Here is an 8,050-nt window from a genome sequence, read left to right as displayed (position 1 = left end):
GGCTTCCCAACCAAATTAATGTATTTACCTCATCAGTCACCAAGCTATAGCTACATAGGATTGTCTTCTGTTAGACATCTATTAGTCTGTATGTAACGCTACAACACTTGCTCCCGACTGCCTACCCATTCCCCACAAGTCATGTGTGTTTAAGGCAACCAAAAGAACATACTCCTGGTGCCTCATGATTGTAAACACCTCTCCTGCAACTGATAGAGCGCAATGAGCGCCCCCAGTGGTGAAAGTTCACCAAATTTGGTATACATGTCAAGGGACCTATGAAGAGTTGTTGTGTCAAGTTTGATCAAGTTTGACCAATCAGAAGCCGAGATATAAAATGTTGCCTGAAAACAGCGCCCCCAGTGGCAAAAGTTTACAAAATTTGGGAGACATGTCAGGTGACCTGTTAACAGTGTGTGTATCAAGTTTGATCAAGATTGAGTAAATAGAAGATGAGATATAGATTTTTGAAGAATAAATTTTTTGGTTTTTCCCATGTCAGTAGGTGGCGCTATGCTGTACATGAGCGATTATGAGTTGGAAAAATAAGTGACAACAACAGCAACGTACTATCACAAGGTAGTGGTGTGAAGGAAAAGCGTTATGGAATTATTTACCAAAAACCCGTTTTGGAGCAATTGCGTCGGCCCAAAACAGCGCCCCCCATGGACGAAAATTCCCAAAATGTGGTATAGATGACATGGGAGGTAGTAAGAGGGTGGCCGTGAAGTTTGACCAAATTTGAGGAAAGATTGGAATTTTTGCCCAAAAACAGCGCCCCCAGTGGCGAAATATCACAGAAAGTGGGTAACATGTCAGAAGCCCAAGGAGTGATCTGCGTGTGAAGTATGAGCAGTTTTGAGCAATTAGAAGATTTGTAATGAATTTTTACGCATGTAAAATTTTGCATTGAAAATTGATTGACGTATAACTTCTGAACGGTTTATGCTACGTGAAACGTATTTAGTAACTTTTGTCAGCCATGTCTGTAGATGATGTGTATCAATTTTGGTGACATACCTATGAACGGTCTAGGAGGAGTTGCGCCGTCTTCGTGGCCATGCATTTCGCACAAAAGTGAAATTACCTCACTTCCTGTTGGGCGTGGCTAATGCATTGGCATTACATTTTTGTCCGGCTTAGTGAGATACATATGCGTTCCAAATGGCATGCCACTACTACAAACTACATGGCACCCAGGCACCTTAATGCGGGAGGCCAAAATCACAACGACTTAGGGGGCGCTATAGAGGCCCTGAGCCCCGGCCAAGTTTGGGCTTTTGGTTCTGAGTAGCGGTGGCAATTCTCGGAACTGGTGCCAAATTTCGTGCGTTTTCGCCCATGGCAAGCGCCCCGAAAATGGCCCAACAGCGGAGAAAAATAAAGAAGAAGAAGAAGAAGAAGAAGACGGAAGAATAATAATAGTGAACTCTTACAAGAACAATAGGGCCTTCGCCCATAGGGCTCGGGCCCTAATTAAAGCCGCAAGCGGCCTCGACGGGCCCTCGCGCCAGCGGCCAAGGGGGGCGGGGGCATGCGTCCCTGCGAAAAACCTTCCACAGCTTCTGCGGCAAGAGACATTACTCCCACTATGGCGACAAAGCACAGAATTGGACACATGGCAACAAGAGGGTCTCGCACTTCGTGCGTTGTCGACCATGGCAAGCACCTCAATAACGGTCTTGAAAAGAGTTTGCTTGCCAAGTTTGACAAATCAGAAGCTGCAATATCATTTTTGCCATAATCACCACCCCCAGGGGCGAAAGTGCACAAAATTTGGCGTATATGTCAGGTGAGCTATGAAGAGTTTGCGTATGAAGTTTGATGACAATTGAGTAAATAGAAGATGAGATATAGATTTGTGAAGAATAAATTTTTTGGTTTTTCCCATGTCAGTTGGTGGCGCTATGCTGTACATGAGCGATTATGAGTTGGAAAAATAAGTGTCTACAACAGCAACGTACAATCACAAGGTAGTGGTGTGAAGGAAAAGCATCATGGAATCAATTACCAAAAACCCGTTTTGGAGCAATTGCGTGGGCCAAAAACAGTGCCCCCCATGGACGAAAATTCCCAAAATGTGATATACATGACATGGGAGGTACTAAGAGGGTGGCCGTGAAGTTTGACCAAATTTGAGGAAAGATTGGATTTTTTGCCCAAAAATAGCGCCCCCAGTGGCGAAACTTCACAGAAATTGGGTCACATGTCAGAAGCCCAATGAGTGATTTGCGTGTGAAGTATGAGCAGTGTTGAGCAATTAGAAGATTTGTTATGAATTTTTAAGCATGTAAAATTCTGCATTGAAAAATGATTGACGTATAACTTCTGAACGGTTTATCCTACGTGAAACGTATTTAGGAACTTTTGTCAGCCATGTCTGTCGATGATGTGTATCAATTTTGGTGACGTTCCAATGAACGGTCTAGGAGGAGTTGCGCCGTCTTCGTGGCCATGCATTTCGCACAAAAGTGAAATTACCTCACTTCCTGTAGGGCGTGGCTAATGCATTGGCATTACATTTTTGTCCGGCTTGGTGAGATACATATGCGTACCAAAGGGCATGCCACTACTACAAACTACATGGCAACCAGGCACCTTAATGCGAGAGGCAAAAATCACAACACGTTAGGGGGCGCTATAGAGGCCCTGAGGCCCGCCTGGATCTGGGCTTCTGGTTCTCAGTAGCGGTGGCAGTCTAAGAAAAAGGAGCCAAATTTCGAGCGTTGTCGACCATGGCAAGCACCCCAGTAAGGGTCTTGTAAAGAGTTTGCTTGCCAAGGTTGACAAATCAGAAGCTGCAATATCATTTCTGCCATAACCAGCACCCCCAGGGGCGAAAGTGCACAAAATTTGGCGTATATGTCAGGTGAGCTATGAAGAGTTTGCGTATGAAGTGTGATGAAAATTGAGTAAATAGAAGATGAGATATAGATTTTTGAAGAATAAATTTTCTGGTTTTTCCCATGTCAGTAGGTGGCGCTATGCTGTACATGAGCGATTATGAGTTGGAAAAATAAGTGTCTACTACAGCAACGTACTATCACAAGGTAGTGGTGTGAAGGAAAAGCATTATGGAATTATTAACCAAAAACCCATTTTGGAGAAATTGCGTCGGCCAAAAACAGCGCCCCCCATGGACGAAAATTCCCAAAATGTGGTATACATGACATGGGAGGTAGTAAGAGGGTGGCCGTGAAGTTTGACCAAATTTGAGGAAAGATTGGATTTTTTGCCCAAAAATAGCGCCCCCAGTGGCGAAATATCACAGAAATTGGGTAACATGTCAGAAGCCCAATGAGTGATTAGCGTGTGAAGTATGAGCAGTTTTGAGCAATTAGAAGATTTGTTATGAATTTTTTAGCATGTAAAATTTTGAAGTGAAAATTGATTGACGTATAACTTCTGAACGGTTTATCCTACGTGAAACGTATTTAGTACCTTTTGTCAGCCATGTCTGTAGATGATGTGTATCAATTTTGGTGACATTCCTATGAACGGTCTAGGAGGAGTTGCGCCGTCTTCGTGGCCATGCATTTCGCACAAAAGTGAAATTACCTCACTTCCTGTTGGGCGTGGCTAATGCATTGGCATGACATTTTTGTCCGGCTTAGTGAGATACATATGCGTACCAAATGGCATGCCAGTACTACAAACTATATGGCAACCAGGCACCTTAATGCGGGAGGCCAAAATCACAACGACTTAGGGGGCGCTATAGAGGCCCTGAGCCCCGGCCAAGTTTGGGCTTATGGTTCTGAGTAGCGGTGGCAATTCTCGGAAGTGGTGCCAAATTTCGTGCGTTTTCGCCCATGGCAAGCGCCCCGAAAATGGCCCAACAGCGGAGAAAAATAAAGAAGAAGAAGAAGAAGAAGAAGACGGAAGAATAATAATAGTGAACTCTTACAAGAACAATAGGGCCTTCGCCCATATGGCTCGGGCCCTAATAATCCTTCAAAAACAATAGGGTCTCGCACTGTACGGTGCTCGGGCCCTAATAATAATAACTAGAAACTATATGCCAAGCAGGCACCTTAATGCGAGAGGCAAAAATCACAACACGTTAGGGGGTGCTATAGAGGCCCTGAGGCCCGCCTGGATCTGGGCTTCTGGTTCTCAGTAGCGGTGGCAGTCTAAGAAAAAGGAGCCAAATTTCGTGCGTTGTCGACCATGGCAAGCGCCCCAGTAAGGGTCTTGTAAAGAGTATGCTTGCCAAGTTTGACAAATCAGAAGCTGCAATATCATTTTTGCCATAACCAGCACCCCCAGGGGTGAAAGTGCACAAAATTTGGCGTATATGTCAGGTGAGCTATGAAGAGTCTGCGTATGAAGTTTGATGACAATTGAGTAAATAGAAGATAAGATATAGATTTTTGAAGAATACATTTTTTGGTTTTTCCCATGTCAGTAGGTGGCGCTACGCTGTACATGAGCGATTATGAGTTGGAAAAATAAGTGTCTACAGCAGCAACGTACTATCACAAGGTAGTGGTGTGAAGGAAAAGCATTATGGAATTATTTACCAAAAACCCCTTTTGGAGCAATAGCGTCGGCCAAAAACAGCGCCCCCCATGGACGAAAATTCCCAAAATGTGGTATACATGACAGGGGAGGTAGAAAGAGGGTGGCCGTGAAGTTTGACCAAATTTGAGGAAAGATTGGATTTTTTGCCCAAAAATAGCGCCCCCAGTGGCGAAATATCACAGAAATTGGGTAACATGTCAGAACCCCAATGAGTAATTAGCGTGTGAAGTATGAGCAGTGTTGAGCAATTAGAAGATTTGTTATGAATTTTTAAGAATGTAAAATTTTGAAGTGAAAATTGATTGACGTATAACTTCTGAACGGTTGATCCTACGTGAAACGTATTTAGTAACTTTTGTCAGCCATGTCTGTAGATGATGTGTATCAATTTTGGTGACATTCCTATGAACGGTCTAGGAGGAGTTGCGCCGTCTTCGTGGCCATGCATTTCGCACAAAAGTGAAATTACCTCACTTCCTGTTGGGCGTGGCTAATGCATTGTCATTACATTTTTGCCCGGCTTAGTGAGATACATATGTGTACCAAATCGCATGCCAGTACTACAAACTATATGGCAACCAGGCACCGTAACGCGGGAGGCCAAAATCACAACGACTTAGGGGGCGCTATAGAGGCCCTGAGCCCCGGCCAAGTTTGGGCTTTTGGTTCTGAGTAGCGGTGGCAATTCTCGGAACTGGTGCCAAATTTCGTGCGTTTTCGCCCATGGCAAGCACCCCGAAAATGGCCCATCAGCGGAGAAAAATAAAGAAGAAGACGGAAGAAGAATAATTAAAGCCGCAAGCGGCCTCGACGGGCCCTCGCGCCAGCGGCCAAGGGGGGCGGGGGCATGCGTCCCCGCGAAATACCTTCCACAGCTTCTTTGGCAAGAGACATTACTCCCACAATGGTGACAAAGCACAGAATTGGACACAGAGTACACGGTGCGCTGAGATGTTGTCATGGACATAACATTGTATGCCATGGCTTCCCAACCAAATTAATGTATTTACCTCATCAGTCACCAAGCTATAGCTACAGAGGATTGTCTTCTGTTAGACATCTATTAGTCTGTATGTAACGCTACAACACTTGCTCCCGACTGCCTACCCATTCCCCACAAGTCATGTGTGTTTAAGGCAACCAAAACAACATACTCCTGGTGCCTCATGATTGTAAACACCTCTCCTGCAACTGCTACAGTGCAATGAGCGCCCCCAGTGGTCCACAAGTCATGTGTGTTTAAGGCAACCAAAACAACATAGTCCTGGTGCCTCATGATTGTAAACACCTCTCCTGCAACTGCTACAGCGCAATGAGCGCCCCCAGTGGTGAAAGTTCACCAAATTTGGTATACATGTCAAGGGACCTATGAAGAGTTGTTTTGTAAAGTTTGATCAAGTTTGACCAATCAGAAGCCGAGATATAATTTGTTGCCTGAAAACAGCGCCCCCAGTGGCAAAAGTTCACAAAATTTGGCACATATGTCAGGTGACCTGTTAAGAGTGTGCGTATCAAGTTTGATCAAGATTGAGAAAATAGAAGATGAGATATTGATTTTTGAAGAATAATTTTTTTGTTTCTCCCATGTCAGTAGGTGGCGCTATGCTGCACATGAGCGATTATGAGTTGGAAAAATAAGTGTCTACAACAGCAACGTACTGTCACAAGGTAGTGGTGTGAAGGAGAAGAATTATGGAATTATTTACCAAAAACCTGTTTTGGAGCAATTGCGTTGGCCAAAAACAGCGCCCCCCATGGACGAAAATTCCCAAAATGAGGTGTACATGACATGGGAGGTAGTAAGAGGGTGGCCATGAAGTTTGACCAAATTTGAGGAAAGATTGGATTTTTTGCCCAAAAATAGCGCCCCCAGTGGCGAAATATCACAGAAATTGGGTAACATGTCAGACGCCCAATGAGTGATTTGCGTGTGAAGTATGAGCAGTTTTGAGCAATTTGAAGATATGTTATGAATTTTTAAGCATGTAAAATTTTGCATTGAAAATTGATTGACGTATAACTTCTGAACGGTTTATTCTACGTGAAACGTATTTAGGAACTTTTGTCAGCCATGTCTGTAGATGATGTGTATCAATTTTGGTGACATTCCTATGAACGTTCTAGGAGGAGTTGCGCCGTTTTCGTGGCCATGCATTTCGCACAAAAGTGAAATTACCTTACTTCCTGTTGGGCGTGGCTAATGCATTGGCATTACATTTTTGTCCGGCTTAGTGAGATACATATGCGTACCAAATGGCATGCCACTACTACAAACTACATGGCAACCAGGCACCTTAATGCGGGAGGCCAAAATCACAATGAGTTAGGGGGCGCTATAGAGGCCCTGAGGCCCACCTGGATCTGGGCTTCTGGTTCTCAGTAGCGGTGGGAGTCTAAGAAAAAGGAGCCAAATTTCGTGCGATGTCGACCATGGCAAGCGCCCCAAAAAGGGTCTTTTAAAGAGTTTGCTTGCCAAGTTTGACAAATCAGAAGCTGCAATATCATTTCTGCTATAACCCGCACCCCCAGGGGCGAAAGTGCACAAAATTTGGCGTACATGTCAGGTGAGCCATGAAGAGTTTGTGTATGAAGTTTGATGAAAATTGAGTAAACAGAAGATGAGATATAGATTTTTGAAGAATAAATTTTTTGGTTTTTCCCATGTCAGTAGGTGGCGCTATGCTGTACATGATTGATTATGAGATGGAAAAATAAGTGTCCACAACAGCAACGCACTATCACAAGGTAGTGGTGTAAAGGAAAAGCATTATGGAATAATTTACCAAAAACCCGTTTTGGAGAAATTGCGTTGGCCAAAAACAGCGCCCCCCATGGACGAAAATTCCCAAAATGTGGTATACATGACATGGGAGGTAGTAAGAGGGTGGCCGTGAAGTTTGACCAAATTTGAGGAAAGATTGGATTTTTTGCCCAAAAATAGCGCCCCCAGTGGCGAAATATCACAGAAATTGGGTAACATGTCAGAAGCCCAATGATTGATTAGCGTGTGAAGTATGAGCAGTGTTGAGCAATTAGAAGATTTGTTATGAATTTTTTAGCATGTAAAATTTTGAAGTGAAAATTGATTGACGTATAACTTCTGAACGGTTTATCCTACGTGAAACGTATTTAGAAACTTTTGTCAGCCATGTCTCTAGATGATGTGTATCAATTTTGGTGACATTCCTATGAACGGTCTAGGAGGAGTTGCGCCGTCTTCGTGGCCATGCATTTCACACAAAAGTGAAATTACCTCACTTCCTGTTGGGCGTGGCTAATGCATTGGCATTACATTTTTGTCCGGCTTAGTGAGATACATATGCATACCAAATGGCATGCCACTACTACAAACTATATGGCAACCAGGCACCTTAATGCGGGAGGCCAAAATCACAACGACTTAGGGGGCGCTATAGAGGCCCTGAGCCCCGGCCAAGTGTGGGCTTTTGGTTCTGAGTAGCGGTGGCAATTCTCGGAAGTGGCGCCAAATTTCGCGCGTTTTCGCCCATGGCAAGCGCCCCGAAAA

The sequence above is a fragment of the Neoarius graeffei genome, chromosome 26, assembly GCF_027579695.1.
Source record: "Neoarius graeffei isolate fNeoGra1 chromosome 26, fNeoGra1.pri, whole genome shotgun sequence".
NCBI classification, from domain to species: Eukaryota; Metazoa; Chordata; class Actinopteri; order Siluriformes; family Ariidae; genus Neoarius; species Neoarius graeffei.
The sequence above is the reverse complement of the archived record's forward strand: the minus strand, read 5'-3'. Positions refer to the sequence as shown.